The following is a 19,171-nucleotide window of genomic DNA, read 5'->3' on the forward strand; positions in this document are numbered from 1 at the left end:
TCGGATTGCATCTACATACCTTTGTAGATCACGCGCGGAAGCGTTCAAAGAACGGGGATGAGGAAGTCGTACTCGACGTGATCCAAATCACCGGAGATCCTAGCGCCGAACGGACGGCACCTCCGTGTTCAACACACGTACGGTCAGCGTGACGTCTCCTCCTTCTTGATCTAGCAAGGGGGGAGGAGAGGTTGATGAAGATCCAGCAGCACGACGGCGTGGTGGTGGATGCAGGGGTCACCGCAGTAGGGCTTCGCCGTTCTACTACGAGAGGGAGAGGTGTAGCAGGGGAGAGGGAGGCGCCAAGACTCAAGCGTACGGCTGCCCCTCCCTCCCCCCTTTATATAGGCCCCCCTAGGGGGTGCGCCGGCCCTAGGAGATGGGATCTCCTGGGGGGGGGGGCGGCCAAGGGGTGGAGTGCCCCCCAAGCCAGGTGGGGCGCCCCCACCCTAGGGTTCCCAACCCTAGGCGCATGGGGTGGGCCAAGGGGGGCGCACCAGCCCATTATGGGCTGGTTCCCCTCCCCACTTTAGCCCATGGGGCCCTCCGGGATGGGTGGCCGCACCCGATGGACCCCCGGGACCCTTCCGGTGGTCCCGGTACAATACCGGTGACCCCCGAAACTCTCCCGATGGCCGAAACTGCACTTCCTATATATAATTCTTCACCTCCGGACCATTCTGGAACTCCTCGTGACGTCCAGGATCTCATCCGGGACTCCGAACAACTTTCGGGTTACTGCATATTCATATCTCTACAACCCTAGCGTCACCGAACCTTAAGTGTGTAGACCCTACGGGTTCAGGAGACATGTAGACATGACCGAGATGGCTCTCCGGTAAATAACCAACAACGGGATCTGGATACCCATGTTGGCTCCCACATGCTCCTTCGATGATCTCATCGGATGAACCACGATGTCGAGGATTCAAGCAACCCCGTATTCAATTCCCTTTGTCAATCGGTACGTTACTTGCCCGAGATTCGATCGTCGGTATCCCAATACCTCGTTCAATCTCGTTACCGGCAAGTCACTTTACTCGTACCGTAATGCATGATCCCGTGACCAGACACTTGGTCACTTTGAGCTCATTATGATGATGCATTACCGAGTGGGCCCAGAGATACCTCTCCGTCATACGAAGTGACAAATCCCAGTCTTGATCCGTGTCAACCCAACAGACACTTTCGGAGATACCCGTAGTATACCTTTATAGTCACCCAGTTACGTTGTGACGTTTGGTACACCCAAAGCACTCCTAGGGTATCCTGGAGTTACACGATCTCATGGTCTAAGGAAAAGATACTTGATATTGGAAAAACTCTAGCGAACGAACTATACGATCTTGTGCTATGTTTAGGATTGGGTCTTGTCCATCACATCATTCTTCTAATGATGTGATCTCGTTATCAATGACATCCAATGTCCATAGTCAGGAAACCATGACTATCTGTTGATCAGACGAGCTAGTCAACTAGAGGCTTACTAGGGACATGTTGGTGTCTATGTATTCACACATGTATTACGATTTCTGGATAACACAATTATAGCATGAATAAAAGACAATTATCATGAACAAGGAAATATAATAATAATCCTTTTATTATTGCCTCTAGGGCATATTTCCAACACCAGTGCCCAGTGCCAGTTCCTGTTTGTTGCTTGTTTTTTGTTTCGCAGAATATCCATATCAAACAGAGTCCAAACAGGATAAAAACTGACGGAGAGTTTTTTGGAATATATATGATTTTTGGGAAGAAAAATCCACACGAGACGATGCCCGAGGGGGCCATGAGGCAGGGGGCGTGCCCCAGGGGGGCAGGCGCGCCCCTGACCCTCATGGCCACCCCGTAAGGCGTTTGATGCCCTTCTTTCACCGGAAGAAAGCTAATATCCGAATAGAGATCGTGTTAAAATTTCAGCCCAATCGGAGTTACGGATCTCCGGGAATATAAGAAACGGTGAAATGGCAGAATCTGAGAACGCAGAAACAGAGAGAGACAGAGAGACAGATCCAATCTCGGAGGGGCTCTCGCCCCTCCCGTGCCATGGAGGCCATGGACCAGAGGGGAAACCCTTCTCCCATCTAGGGAGGAGGTCAAGGAAGAAGAAGAAGAAGAAGGAGGGGGGCTCTCTCCCCCTCGCTTCCGGTGGCGCCGGAGTGCCACCGGGGCCCATCATCATCACCGCAATCTTCACCAACAACTTCACCACCATCATCACCAACTCTTCCCCCCTCTATGCAGCGGTGTAACCTCTCTCTTACCCGCTGTAATCTCTACTTAAACATGGTGCTCAACGCTATATATTATTTCCCAATGATGTATGGCTATCCTATGATGTTTGAGTAGATCCGTTTTGTCCTATGGGCTATTTGATGATCAAGATTGGTTTGAGTTGCATGTTTTATTATTGGTGCTGTCCTATGGTGCTCTTCGTGTCACGCAAGCGTGAGGGATCCCCGCTGTAGGGTGTTGCAATACGTTCATGATTCGCTTATAGTGGGTTGCGTGAGTGACTGAAACACAAACCCGAGTAAGGGGGTTGTTGCGTATGTGATAAAGAGGACTTGATGCTTTAATGCTATGGTTTGGTTTTAGCTTAATGATCTTTAGTAGTTGCGGATGCTTGCTAGAGTTCCAATCATAAGTGCATATGATCCAAGTAGAGAAAGTATGTTAGCTTATGCCTCTCCCTCAAATAAAATTGCAATAATGATTACCGGTCTAGTTATCGATTGCCTAAGGACAAATAACTTTCTCGTAACAAAAAGCTCTCTACTAAAACTAACTTAGTTGTGTCTTTATCTAAACAGCCCCTACTTTTTATTTACATGCTCTTTATTATCTTGCAAACCTATCCAAAAACACCTACAAAGTACTTCTAGTTTCATACTTGTTCTAGGTAAAGCGAACGTCAAGCGTGCGTAGAGTTGTATCAGTGGTCGATAGAACTTGAGGGAATATTTGTTCTGCCTTTAGCTCCTCGTTGGGTTCGACACTCTTACTTATCGAAAACTGTTACGATCCCCTATACTTGTGGGTTATCAAGACCTTTTTCTGGCGCCGTTGCCGGGGAGCAATAGCGTGGGGTGAATATTCTCGTGTGTGCTTCTTTGCTTTATCACTAAGTAATTTTTATTTGCTGTTCTTAGTTGTTCTTTATCTTTAGTTATGGATATGGAACACAAAATACAAAAAAAATTAGGTGTACTTTCTGCTCATGGAGATGGGGAACCTCCTAAAACCCTCGATGTTGGTTATGTGAAAGATATTATGTACTACTTTAATAATCCTGAGAAAACCCCATTCAATTATGTGATGGGAGTAACGTTGGATCAACGTGAATACTTTAGGGATTACCGCTTGACACAAAAGGGAAACTATTATGGGATCAAATTCATATATTGAAGTGGTATGCTAGGCAACTATGCTTGGGATATGATTATACTTGTTGCTCTAGGATGAAGTCTCCACACCTTCCCCTTTTATGCGAATTTAATGATAATAAATCCTTAGCTTCTTATGCTAATGGTATATATGATTACTATGATGTGGAACAAATAGAAGAATTTGTTGCTTTTATGGGTGCTTATGAAATTGAATCTATGTTTAAAGAGTTTGAAGATTTTGATGATTCGGTTTATAGACCTGAAAATTTAGCTATCCTTAAATATTGCTATGAGAATTATGAATACAATTCCGATATTAATGCACTTATTGAGTAAGTCTCCGCTGTCCAAGAAGAGACTAATATTTTGCAGGAATCTATGGAAGAAGAAGTTGATGAAACTGTGAGCTCATTGGATGAAAAAGATGATGAGGAGAGCGAAGAACAAAAGGAGGAAGAGCGGATTGATCACCCTTGCCCACCTTCTAATGAGAGTGACTCTTCAACTCATACATTATTTAATTCCCTTCATGCTTACCGAAGGATGAATGCTATGATAATTGCTATGATCCCGTTGATTCTTTTGAAATATCCCTTTTTGATGATGCTTGCTATGCTTGTGGCCAAGATGCCAATATGAATTATGCTTATGGAGATGAACTTGCTATAGTTCCTTATGCTTAACATTAAATTGTTGCTATTGCACCCACGCATGATAGTCCTATTATCTTTTTGAATTCTCCCAACTACACTATATCGGAGAAGTTTACCCTTATTAAGGATTATATTGATGGGTTGCCCTATACCGCTGCACATGATGATTTTGATTAATATAATATGCATGTGCTCGCTGCTCCTACTTGCAATTATTATGAGAGAGGAACTATATCTCCACCTCTCTATGTTTCCCACATGATAAAATTGCAAGAAACTGTTTATACTATGCATTGGCCTTTACTTTGTGTGCATGAATTGTTCTTTTATGACATGCCGATGCATATGAAGAGAGTTAGACTGCGTTGTTGCATGATATATGTTACTTTGTGCTCACTACTAAACTATAAATCATTGTAAATTAAAATTGTCTTTGATATACCTTGGGATCCGGGTGGATTCACTACTTGAGCACTATATGCCTAGCTTAATGGCTTTAAAGAAAGCGCTGCCAGGGAGACAACCCGGAAGTTTTAGGGAGTCATTTATTTCTGTTGAGTGCTTTCATATAGTTTAAAAACAACAAAAATAAAGAGGGGAACCCAAAACTTTTTCAAAAAGGAAAGTGAAAGTGAGAAAGACAAGCATTGTTGAAGTGGGAGAGCTCCTTGAACTTTGTTCATGCTCACGGCAACTTTGTGAATCTTGATTACAGAAACTTTTCAACAAAAATAATTATCCCCTTGTACAATTCCATTGTATTATAAAAATAATGTGCCAAGGTTTGCCTTTAGGATGTTTACATTTGCTTGATGGTTTGTACGGTGCAGGACAGAAACTTTGGCTGTAGTGCGCGATTTTACAATTTTAGCTGGAATGTCAAATGGTTCTGATTCTTTTTGCACTGGCTTTATATACATATTGTTTATTTTTCCAAATTTTGGTAGAATTTTTATAGTATCATAAGTATGGTGAGTGTTCAGATTATTACAGACTGTTCTGTTTTAGACAGATTCTGTTTTTGATGCATAGTTTGCTTGTTTTGATGAAACTATCAATTCCTATCAATGGATTAAGCCATGGAAAAGCTATATTACAGTAGAAAAAATGCAAAAACAAAATATGAATTGGTTTGCAACAGTGCTTAGAGTAGTGATTTGCTTTATTATACTAACGGATCTTACCGAGTTTTCTGTTGAAGTTTTGTGTGGATGAAGTGTTCGATGATCGAGAAGGTCTCGATGTGAGAAGAAGGAAGAGAGGCAAGAGCTCAAGCTTGGGGATGCCCGAGGCACCCCAAGTAAATATTCAAGGAGACTCAAGCGTCTAAGCTTGGGGATGCCCCGGAAGGCATCCCCTCTTTCTTCAACAAGTATCGGTATGTTTTCGGATTCGTTTCATTCATGCGATATGTGCAATCTTGGAGCGTCTTTTGCTTATAGTTTTCATTTTTCTTTTATGCACCATGCTGGTATGAGATAGTCCTTTGTTGATTTATAGAATGCTCTATGCACTTCACTTATATCTTTTAGTATGGCTTTATAGAATGCTTCATGTGCTTCACTTATATTATTTGAAGTTTGGATTGCATGTTTCTCTTTACATAGACAACCGCCATTTGTAGAATGCTCTTTTGCTTCACTTATATTTGTTAGAGCATGGGCATATCTTTTGTAGAAAGAATTAAACTCTCTTGCTTCACTTATATCTATTTAGAGAGATGACAGGAACTGGTCATTCACATGGTTAGTCATAAGATCCTACATAAAACTTGTAGATCACTGAATATGATATGTTTGATTCCTTGCAATAGTTTTGCAATATAAAGATGGTGATATTAGAGTCATGCTAGTGGGTAGTTGTGGATTAGTAGAAATACTTGTGTTGAGGTTTGTGATTCCCGTAGCATGCACGTATGGTGAACCGTTATGTAACGAAGTCGGAGCATGAGGTATTTATTGGTTGTCTTCCTTATGAGTGGCGGTCGGGGACGAGCGATGGTCTTTTCCTACCAATCTATCCCCCTAGGAGCATGCGCGTAGTAGTTTGTTTCGATAGCTAATATACTTTTGCAATAAGTATGTGAGTTCTTTATGACTAATGTTGAGTCCATGGATTATACGCACTCTCACCCTTCCACCATTGCTAGCCTCTCTAGTATCGCGCAACTTTCGCCGGTACCTTAAACCCACCATATATCTTCCTCAAAACAGACACCATACCTACCTATCATGGCATTTCCATAGCCATTCCGAGATATATTGCCATGCAACTTCCATCATCATCATATACATGACTTGAGCATTCATTGTCATATTGCTTTGCATGATCGTAAGATAGCTAGCATGATGTTTTCATGGCTTGTCCTTTTTTGATGTCATTGCTATGCTAGATCATTGCACATCCCGGTACACCGCCGGAGGCATTCATATAGGGTCATATCTTTGTTCTAGCATCGAGTTGTAAGTAAATAAAAGTGTGATGATCATCATTATTAGAGCATTGCCCCAGTGAGGAAAGGATGATGGAGACTATGATTTCCCCACAAGTCGGGATGAGACTCTGGACGAAAACAAAATAAAATAAAAAAATATAAAAAAAGAGAAGGCCAAAAAAAGAGAAAATAATAAAAAAATGAGAGAAAAAGAGAGAAGGGGAAATGTTACTATCCTTTTACCACACTTGTGCTTCAGAGTAGCATCGTGTTCTTCATATAGAGAGTCTCTTGAGTTATCACTTTCATATACCAGTGGGAATTTTCATTATAGAACTTGGCTTGTATATTCCGATGATGGGCTTCCACAAATGCCCGAGGTCTTCATGAGCAAGAAAGTTGGATGCACACCCACTTAGTTTCCAGTTTGAGCTTTCATACACTTATAGCTCTAGTGCATCCGTTGCATGGCAATCCCTACTCACTCACATTGATATCTATTGATGGGCATCTCCATAGCCCGTTGATACGCCTAGTTGATGTGAGTGAAGGAAATATGACCTAGAGGCAATAATAAAGTTATTATTTATTTCCTTATTTCATGATAAATGTTTATTATTCATGCTATAATTGTATTAACCGGAAACATAATACATGTGTGAATACATAGACAAACAGAATGTCACTAGTATGCCTCTACTTGACTAGCTCGTTAATCAAAGATGGTTATGTTTCCTAACCATGGACAAAGAGTTGTTATTTGATTAACGGGATCACATCATGAGGTGAATGATCTGATTGAGATGACCCATTCCATTAGCTTAGCACCCGATCGTTTAGTATGTTGCTATTGCTTTCTTCATAACTTATACATGTTCCTATGACTATGAGATTATGCACTCCCGTTTGCCGGAGGACACTTTGTGTGCTACCAAACGTCAACAACGTAACTGGTGATTATAAAGGTGCTCTACAGGTGTCCCCAAAGGTACATGTTGGGTGGCGTATTTCGAGATTAGGAATTTGGTCACTCCGATGTCGGAGAAGGTATCTCTGAGGCCTCTCGGTAATGCACATCACTTAAGCCTGCAAGCATTGCAACTAAATGAGTTAGTTGTGGGATGATGTATTACGGAACGAGTAAAGAGACTTGTCGGTAACGAGATTGAACTAGGTATTGAGATACCGACGATCGAAATCTCGGGCAAGTAACATACCGATGACAAAGGGAACAACGTATGTTGTTATGCGGTTCTGACCGATAAAGATCTTCGTAGAATATGTGGGAGCCAATATGATCATCCAGGTTCCGCTATTGGTTATTGACCGGAGACGTGTCTCGGTCATGTCTACATTGTTCTCGAACCCGTAGGGTCCGCACGCTTAAGGTTTCGATGACAGTTATATTATGAGTTTATGAGTTTTGATGTACCGAAGGAGTTCGGAGTCCCGGATGAGATCGGGGACATGACGAGGAGTCTCGAAATGATCGAGACGTAAATATCGATATATTGGACGACTATATTCGGACATCGAAAAGGTTCCGAGTGATTCAGGTATTTTCGGAGGTACTGGGGAGTTACCGGAATACGAGGAAGAAGCAATGGGCCTTAGTGGAAAGGAGCAGGAGGTGGCGTGCGCCCCTCCCAAGCCCAGTCCGAATTGGACAAGGGGTTTGGGGCGTGGCCCCTCTCTCCTTCCTTCCCCTCTTCCCCCCTTTCCCCCTTCTCCTAGTTGGACTAGGAAAGGTGGAAACCTACTCCAACTAGGAGTAGGAATCCTACTCCTCCTTGGCGCGCCCACAAGGGCCGGCCGGCCTCCCCCTTGCTCCTTTATATACGGGGGCAGGGGGCACCCCATAGACACACAAGTTGATCTTCGTGATCATTCCTTAGCCGTGTGCGGTGCCCCCCTCCACGATATTACACCTCGGTCATATTGTAGCAGTGCTTAGGCGAAGCCCTGCGGCGGTTGAACATCAAGATCGTCACCACGCCGTCGTGCTGACAAAACTCCTCCCCGAAGCTTTGCTGGATCGGAGCCCAGGGAGCGTCATCGAGCTGAACGTGTGCCAAGAACTCGGAGGTGCCGGAGTAATGGTGCTTGGATCGGTTGGACCGGGAAGACGTACGACTACTTCCTCTACGTTGGGTCAACGCTTCCGCTTCGGTCTACGAGGGTACGTAGACAACACTCTCCTCTCGTTGCTATGCATCACCATGATCTTGCGTGTGCGTAGGAAAATTTTGAAATTACTACGTTCCCCAACAGTGGCATCAGAGCCTAGGTTTTGTGGTTTGATGTTATATGCACGAGTAGAACACAAGTGAGTTGTGGGTGATATAAGTCATACTGCCTACCAGCATGTCATACTTTGGTTCGGCGGTATTGTTGGATGAAGCGGCCCAGACCGACATTACGCGTACGCTTACGCAAGACTGGTTCTACCGCTGTGCTTTGCACACAGGTGGCTGGCGGGTGTTAGTTTCTCCAACTTTAGTTGAACCGAGTGTGGCTACGCCCGGTCCTTGCAAAGGTTAAAACGGCATCAACTTGACAAACTATCGTTGTGGTTTTGATGCGTAGGTAAGATTGGTTCTTGCTTAAGCCCCTAGCAGCCACGTAAAACTTGCAACAACAAAGTAGAGGACGTCTAACTTGTTTTTGCAGGGCATGTTGTGATGTGATATGGTCAAGACATGATGCTAAATTTTATTGTATGAGATGATCATGTTTTGTAACCGAGTTATCGGCAACTGGCAGGAGCCATATGGTTGTCGCTTTATTGTATGCAGTGCAATCGCGCTGTAATGCTTTACTTTATCACTAAGCGGTAGCGATAGTCGTGGAAGCATAAGATTGGCGAGACGACAACGATGCTACGATGGAGATCAAGGTGTCGCGCCGGTGACGATGGTGATCATGACGGTGCTTCGGAGATGGAGATCACAAGCACAAGATGATGATGGCCATATCATATCACTTATATTGATTGCATGTGATGTTTATGTTTTATGCATCTTATCTTGCTTTGATTGACGGTAGCATTATAAGATGATCTCTCACTAAATTATCAAGAAGTGTTCTCCCTGAGTATGCACCGTTGCCAAAGTTCGTCGTGCCCAGACACCACGTGATGATCGGGTGTGATAAGCTCTACGTCCATCTACAACGGGTGCAAGCCAGTTTTGCACACGCAGAATACTCAGGTTAAACTTGACGAGCCTAGCATATGCAGATATGGCCTCGGAACACGGAGACCGAAAGGTCGAGCGTGAATCATATAGTAGATATGATCAACATAATGATGTTCACCATTGAAACTACTCCATCTCACGTGATGATCGGACATGGTTTAGTTGATATGGATCACGTGATCACTTAGAGGATTAGAGGGATGTCTATCTAAGTGGGAGTTCTTAAGTAATATGATTAATTGAACTTAAATTTATCATGAACTTAGTCCTGGTAGTATTAGCATATCTATGTTGTAGATCAATAGCTCGCGTTGTTGCTTTCCTATGTTTATTTTGATATGTTCCTAGAGAAAATTGTGTTGAAAGATGTTAGTAGCAATGATGCGGATTGGATCCGTGATCTGAGGTTTATCCTCATTGCTGCACAGAAAAGAATTATGTCCTTGATGCACCGCTAGGTGACAGACCTATTGCAGGAGCAGATGCAGACGTTATGAACGTTTGGCTAGCTCAATATGATGACTACTTGATAGTTTAGTGCACCATGCTTAATGGCTTAGAATCGGGACTTCAAAGACGTTTTGAACGTCATGGACCATATGAGATGTTCCAGGAGTTGAAGTTAATATTTCAAGCAAATACCCGAGTTGAGAGATATGAAGTCTCCAACAAGTTCTATAGCTAAAAGATGGAGGAGAATCGCTCAACTAGTGAGCATGTGCTCAGATTGTCTGGGTACTACAATCGCTTGAATCAAGTGGGAGTTAATCTTCCAGATAAGATAGTGATTGACAGAATTCTCTAGTCACCATCACCAAGTTAGTAGAACTTCGTGATGAACTATAGTATGCAAGGGATGACGAAAACGAATCCCGAGCTTTTCATGATGATGAAATCGATGAAGGTAGAAATCAAGAAAGAGCATCAAGTGTTGATGACAAGATCACTAGTTTTAAAAAAAAGGGCAAAGGAAAAAAAGGGGAACTTCAAGAAAAATAGCAAGCAAGTTGCTGCTCAAGTGAAGAAGCCCATGTCTGGTCCTAAGCCTGAGACTAAGTGCTTCTACTGCAAAGGGACTGGTCACTGGAAGCGGAACTGCCCCAAGTGATTGGCGGATAAGAAGGGTGGCAAAGTGAACATAAGTATATTTGATATACATGTTATTGATGTGTACTTTACTAGTGTTTATAGCAACCCCTCAGTATTTGATACTAGTTCAGTTGCTAAGAGTAGTAACTCGAAACGGGAGTTGCAAAATGAAACAGAGACTAGTTAAGGGTGAAGTGACGATGTGTGTTGGAAGTGGTTCCAAGATTGATATGATCATCATCGCACACTCCCTATACTTTCGGGATTAGTGTTGAACCTAAATAAGTGTTATTTGGTGTTTGCGTTGAGCAATGAATATGATTTGATCATGTTTATTGCAATATAGTTATTCATTAAAGTCAGAGAAAATTGTTGTTCTGTTTACATGATAAAATCTTCAATGGTCATACACCCAATGAAAATAGTTTGTTGGATCTCGATCGTAGTGATACACATATTCATAAATTTGAAGCCAAAAGATGCAAAGTTAATAATGATAGTGCAAATTATTTGTGGCACTGCCGTTTAAGTTATATTGGTGTAAAGCGCATGAAGAAACTCCATGCTGATGGAATTTTGGAATCACTTGATTGTGAATCACTTGATGCTTGGGAACCATGCCTCATGGGCAAGATAACTAAGACTCCGTTCTCCGAAACAATGGAGCGAGCAACAAACTTATTGGATATAATACATACTGATGTATGCGGTCTGATGAGTATTAAGGCACGCGGCAAGTATCGTTATTTTCAGAACTTCACAGATGATTTGAGCAGATATGGGTATATATACTTGATGAAACATAAGTCTGAAACATTTGAAAAGTTCAAAGAATTTCAGAGTGAAGTGGAAAATCATCGTAACAAGAAAATAAAGTTTCTACGATCTGATCGTGGAAGAGAATATTTGAGTTACGAGTTTGGCCTTCAATTAAAACAATGTGGAATAGTTTCACAAATTCGTGCCACCTGGAACACCACAGCATAATGGTGTGTCCGAACGTCATAACCGGACTTTGTTGGATATAGTACAATCTATGATGTTTCTTACCGATTTACCAATATTGTTTTGGGATCATGCATTAGAGACAGCTGCATTCACGTTAAAAAGGGCACCATCTAAGTCCGTTGAGACGACACAATATGAACTATGGTTTGGCAAGAAACCAAAGTTGTCGTTTCTTAAAGTTTGGGGTTGCGATGCTTATAAGAAAAAGTTTCATCATGATAAGCTCAAACCCAAATCGGGGAAATGTGTCTTCATAGGATAGCCAAAGGAGACAATTGGGTACACCTTCTATCATGGATCCAAAGGCAAGACATTCGTTGCTGAGAATGGATACTTTCTAGAGAAGGAGTTTCTCTCGAAAGAAGTGAGTGGGAGGAAAGTAGAACTTGATGAGGTAATACTGTACCTGCTCCCTTATTGGAAAGTAGTTCATCACAGAAATCTGTTTGTGACACTACACCAATTAGTGAGGAAGCTAATGATATTGATCATGAAACTTCAGATCAAGTTACTACCGAATCTCGTAGGTAAACCAGAGTGAGATCCGCACCAAGGTGGTGCGGTAATCCTGTTCTGGAAGTCATGTTACTAGACCATGACGAACTTGCGAACTATGAGGAAGCGATGATGAGCCCAGATTCCGCGAAATGGTTTGAGGCCATAAAATCTGAGATATGATCCATGTATGAGAACAAAGTATGGACTTTGATGGATTTGCCCGATGATCGGCAAGCCATAGAAAATAAATGGATCTTCAAGAGGAAGACAGACGCTGATAGTAGTGTTACTATCTACAAAGCTAGAATTGTCGCAAAAGGTTTTTGACAAGTTCAAGGTGTTGACTAGATGAGAGTTTCTCACTCGTATCTATGCTTAAGTCTGTCCGAATCATGTTAGCAATTGCCGCATTTTATGAAATCCGGCAAATGGATAAAACAAAACTGCATTCCTTAATGGATTTATTAAAGAAGAGTTGTATACGATGCAACTAGAAGGTTTTGTCAATCCTAAAGGTGTTAACAAAATATGCAAGCTCCAGCGATCCATCTATGGACTGGTGCAAGCATCTCGGAGTTGGAATATACGCTTTGATAAGTCGATCAAAGCATATAGTTTTATACAGACTTGCGGTAAAGCCTATATTTACAAGAAAGTGAGTGGGAGCACTACAACATTTCTGATAAATATATGTTGATTGGAAATAATGTAGAATTATTCTGCAAAGCATAAAGGAGTATTTGAAAGGAGTTTTTCAAAGAAAGACCTCGGTGAAGCTGCTTACATATTAAGCATCAAGATCTATAGAGATAGATCAAGACGCTTGATAAGATTTTTCAATAAGTACATACCTTGACAAGATTTTGAAGTAGTTCAAAATGGAACAGTCAAAGAAAGAGTTCTTGTTTGTGTTACAAGGTGTGAAGTTGAGTAAGACTCAAAACCCGACCACGGCAGAAGATAGAAAGAGAATGAAAGTCATTCCCTATGCCTTGGCCATAGGTTCTATAAAGTATGCCATGCTGTGTACCAGATCTATTGTATACCCTACACTGATTTTGGCAAGGGAATACAATAGTGATCTAGGAGTAGATCACTGGACAGCGGTCAAAATTATCCTTAGTGGAATAAGGATATGTTTCTCGATTATGGAGGTGACAAAAGGTTCATTGTAAAAGGTTACGTCGATGCAAGTTTTGACACTAATCTAGATGACTCTAAGTCTCAATCTAGAAACATATTGAAAGTGGGAGCAATTAGCTAGAGTAGCTCCGTGTAGAGCATTGTAGACATAGAACTTGCAAAATACTTACGGATCTGAATGTGATAGACCCGTTGACTAAAATTATCTCACAAGCAAAACATGATCACACCTTAGTACTCTTTGGGTGTTAATCACATAGATATGTGAACTAGATTACTGAATCTAGTAAACCCTTTGGGTGTTGGTCACATGGCGATGTGAACTATGGGTGTTAATCACATGATGATGTGAACTATCGATGTTAATCACATGGTGATGTGATCTAGATTATTGACTCTAGTGCAAGTGGGAGACTGAAGGAAATATGCCCTAGAGGCAATAATAAAGTTATTATTTATTTCCTTATTTCATGATAAATTTTTATTATTCATGCTATAATTGTATTAACCGGAAACATAATACATGTGTGAATACATAGACAAACAGAATGTCACTAGTATGCCTCTACTTGACTAGCTTGTTAATCAAAGATGGTTATGTTTCCTAACCATGGATAAAGAGTTGTTATTTGATTAACGGGATCACATCATTAGGTGAATGATCTAATTGACATGACCCATTCCATTAGCTTAGCACCCGATCGTTTAGTATGTTGCTATTGCTTTGTTCATAACTTATACATGTTCCTATGACTATGAGATTATGCAACTCCCGTTTGCCGGAGGAACACTTTGTGTGCTACCAAACGTCACAACATAACTGGGTGATTATAAAGGTGCTTATAGGTGTCTCCAAAGGTACATGTTGGGTTGGCGTATTTCGAGATTAGGATTTGTCACTCCGATTGTCGGAGAGGTATCTCTGGGCCCTCTCGGTAATGCACATCACATAAGCCTTGCAAGCATTGCAACTAATGAGTTAGTTGTGAGATGATGTATTACGGAACGAGTAAAGAGACTTGCCGGTAACGAGATTGAACTAGGTATTGAGATACCAACGATCGAATCTCGGGCAAGTAACATACCCGATGACAAAGGGAACAACGTATGTTGTTATGCGGTCTGACCGATAAAGATCTTCGTAGAATATGTGGGAGCCAATATGGAGCATCCAGGTTCCGCTATTGGTTATTGACCGGAGACGTGTCTCAGTCATGTCTACATTGTTCTCGAACCCGTAAGGTTCGCACGCTTAAGGTTTCGATGACAGTTATATTATGAGTTTATGAATTTTGATGTACCGAAGGAGTTCGGAGTCCCGGATGAGATCGAGGACATGATGAGGAGTCTCTAAATGGTCGAGACGTAAAGATCGATATATTGGACGACTATATTCGGACATAGGAAAGGTTCCGAGTGATTCGGGTATTTTCGGAGGTACCGGGGAGTTACGGGAATACGAGGAAGAAGCAATGGGCCTTAATGGGCCTTAGTGGAAAGGAGCAGGAGGTGGCACGCGCCCCTCCCAAGCCCAGTCCGAATTGGACAAGGGGTTTGGGGCGCGGCCCCTCTCTCCCTACCTTCCCCCCTTTCCCCCCTTCTCCTAGTTGGACTAGGAAAGGTGGAAACCTACTCCAACTAGGAGTAGGAATCCTACTCCTCCTTGGCGCGCCCACAAGGGCTGGCCGGCCTCCCCCTTGCTTCTTTATATACGAGGGCATGGGGAACCCCATAGACACACAAGTTGATCTTCGTGATCGTTCCTTAGCCGTGTGTGGTGCCCCCCTCCACGATATTACACCTCGGTCATATTGTAGCAGTGCTTAGGCGAAGCCCTGCGACGGTTGAACATCAAGATCATCACCACGCCGTCGTGCTGACAGAACTCCTCCCCGAAGCTTTGCTGGATCGGAGCCCGGGGAGCGTCATCGAGCTGAACGTGTGCCAAGAACTCGGAGGTGCCGGAGTAACGGTGCTTGGATCGGTTGGACCGGGAAGACGTATGACTACTTCCTCTACGTTGCGTCAATGCTTCCGCTTCGGTCTACGAGGGTACGTAGACAACACTCTCCTCTCGTTGCTATGCATCAGAAGACGTACGACTACTTCCTCTACGTTGCGTCAACGCTTCCGCTTCGGTCTACGAGGGTACGTAGACAACACTCTCCCATCTCGTTGCTATGCATCACCATGATCTTGCGTGTGCGTAGGAATTTTTTTGAAATTACTACGTTCCCCAATAGATCCCTCACGCTTACGCGACACGGAGAGCACCATAGGACAACACTAATAATAAAACATGCAACTCAAACCAATCACGATCATCAAATAACCATTAGGACAAAACAGATCTACTCAAACATCATAGGATAGCCATACATCATTGGGAAATAATATATAGCGTTGAGCACCATGTTTAATTAGAGATTAAAGCAGGTAAGAGAGAGGTTACACCGCTGCATAGAGGGGGGAAGAGTTGGTGATGATGGCGGTGAAGTTGTTGGTGAAGATTGCGGTGATGATGATGGCCCCGGTGGCACTCCGGTGCCACCGGAAGCGAGGGCGAGAGAGCCCCCCTCCTTCTTATTATTCCTTGACCTCCTCCCTATATGGGGGAAGGGTTTCCCCTCTGGTCCTTGGTCTCCATAGCATGGGAGGGGCGAGAGCCCCTCCGAGATTGGATCTATCTCTCTGTCTCTCTCTGTTTCTGCGTTCTCAGATTCTACCCTTCACCGTTTTATATATTCCCGGAGATCCGTAACTCCGATTGGGCTGAAATTTTAACACGATCTCTATCCAGATATTAGCTTTCTTGCGGCAAAAGAAGGGCATCAACCGCCTTACAGGGTGGCCACGAGGGTCAGGGGCGCGCATGCCCCCCTGGGGCGCGCCCCCTGCCTCGTGGCCCCCCTCGGGCATCATCTCGCATGGATTTTTCTTTCCCAAAATCATATATATTCCAAAAAAACTCCATCAGTTTTTATCCCGTCTGGACTCCGTTTGATATGGATATTCTGCGAAACAAAAAACATGCAAGAAACAGGAACTGGCACTGGGCACTGGATCAATATGTTAGTCCCAAAAATAGTATAAAAAGTTGCCAAAAGTATATGAAAGTTGTAGAATATCGACATGGAACAATCAAAAATTATAGATACAACGGAGACATATCAGGATTCTATGAAAATAACAGTCAACTGAAAACAAATAGGTCAGTCCATTTTTTCTACACCATCCGATGTACAAAGAACGGGCAGATCGCCTTCATCTACCTCCAGCCAGTTAGTGTTGACGATCTTCCTCGAAACACCAGTGACCACCGGCACAGTCCCCTGCCTGCGCCCTCCCCTCGACCTCACCGCACCACCGTGCTTGGCACCGCCCCCGGCCATCCATTCAAGCCCCGCCGACCTCCAGATCGGGCGCAAGCAGCTCCTGCGCCCCACACCCCTATGATAGACACCGATGCGCCGCTTCCCCGGCAAACAGGCGGATTAGGTGCTCCGCGCGCCTAAGTGGGTGCTGCTTCTTTTAATTGTGATTCGATTGACCCTGAATTGAAATCCAGGCGGGCTACTGACCTCTAGCAAAGGTGAAATAGTAAAGGGAGGAAACCTTGTGCATTTAGCATCACGAAGAAGATGCAGTAAGAAGCGCTCAACTAGTTTCTTTCGTGAGATGAATACAGTATGGGCAGAGACACAAGGTTTGCACGAATAAGGGAAGAGGAGTACCTCTTTTTGCTGGCAGTGATGTGTCCTCCTTCTGTTTTTCCAACGATCTTCTTGTGGTTCGCTGGAAACGAGAAGTTGTGGACGACGGTGGAGCCTTGGACGAACCCATGGCCAAGTTGTTGAGTGTGGTGCGGTGGCCATCTTTCGGTGGCAGGGAACCAGATCCGAGGCATCGAACGAAAGTGTAGCGGGAACAGCTCCGGTTCGGTGGACGGTTGTGACAGTGGAGCGGCAGCAGTGAGGTGCAGGACGGCGTGGTCGGAGTGGTTCTGGTACGGCGCACGTCGGCATCAGCGTCGTGGAGGCAGCTCTACCTCGGCTTCAGCTGCTAAGTCCTTAAGGGCATTGCGGTTGCGGTTGCGTTGGACGACGACATCGGGGTACCGGCTCCGGCGTGATGGAGGAGGTCGGCGGTGGATTGGGCGCTATGGGGTGGAGGACGGAGGATGCTGGGGTTTCGCGGCTGGTGGAGAGGGCGTTTTGGCGCCCACGGAGTATGAATGGGGAAACGGAGGGAGGCGGGGAACTAAGGGGGAACAATGTTTGGTTTGGGATGCGCTTGTTTGAAATTTGGGGAAAGTTACAAACTTTACCCCATCTAAATTTTGGAACTATTGCGGGTTGGGGTAGGACAGTAATCTCAGGTGTCCCAAATGTGGGCGGGATAGATTTCGGTCCAGCACATGGGTGTTTAGGCGCCCACGACGTATGAATGCTTCTCAGAGGCGGTTGAGACTGGCGTCTTGGTGAAGTTACAAACCTACCCCGGTTTAGACCTTTGGACATCGTGCCGATAGGCTACACGGGCCAGAGTCAGAACAGTAATTTCCTACCACCAAACATTAGTCTCGCGCGGTTTCGGGTGACCAGAGGCCTATTTGGCACTTTGTTCAATATTTGGGAGCAGAAGCATTAACGTTTTCGGTTCTCTTGAATTAAACTTTCAGGGTTTGTCAAACTTCACAAATCTTTACTCTTGAAAATCCTAAAGCTACGATTATTTTGGAATGGAGGGGGTACATTTGAATATACATTGTACACGAGTATATATTAAAAAATATGCAACTTACCTCAGTTCATACATGGTTCCAGATATAATCTCCTTGGTTGCAAAAAAAAAGTTAGGCATGCGTATGAATATATATATAGCATGTTCAAACGCACAACAAAGATTGATGCCCCCTTTTACATATGATTTACAAATGCCATTATCTCGGGTTCAAATAGATGAATGCACTTCCTATGGATTTGAATCTTCGAAACCCCCTTCATGTTGAATTCGACATGTATTCTATTTCGTAGCTAGCAATTTGGAATGTATACATGCAAGTGACAAATGTATAAAGTGCTTCACACTAACAACAAGGAGTGCACTAATTAATGTTTATATATGAATTGCAAAAGCATCCATTGCCTGTATTTCAAACCGCTCTCACTCTATGGATCGATAATATGAAATAAACACATGCACATGCTAGAATTCAATAGAGTATGGGTGTCTGATAGACCGATTTTCGTCCATATGCAATTTGCAAAATTCATGATCTCATCCAAAAATAATAATGACATTTATATTTTAATTTAATGTGTAGAGCCTCCTTTTACACGTAGATGCACTATGCCTCGGCCCGTTCTCACAAACACGCTATATATCTCTCTATCTACCGCATAAGTGCACACACTTTATATGCATCGGCATTTCTCTTTCACACATGCTCACAATCTCTCTTGGGGTATCGGGGAGTCTCACGCACATGCTCTCTCTGTATCTCTCTCTCTCTCTCTCTTTCTGACTACTATGTACCACTCTTTTCACTAATGTCAGTTGGAAAACACTATTTCTCTCACATGCATATATACACACACACGTTCTCTACTAGCCCTCTATATGCACATATATGTGCCTACGTGTCTCCTGCACGCACATTATCTTTAGGCCTCTCTCGCACACATTGCCCCCCCAGACACACCTCTCTCTTAGTAGTTGGCAGATATGATTCCATCATATCATTCGGGAGGATAT

Source organism: Triticum urartu, chromosome 2 (genome assembly GCF_003073215.2).
Source record: "Triticum urartu cultivar G1812 chromosome 2, Tu2.1, whole genome shotgun sequence".
Taxonomy (NCBI): domain Eukaryota; kingdom Viridiplantae; phylum Streptophyta; class Magnoliopsida; order Poales; family Poaceae; genus Triticum; species Triticum urartu.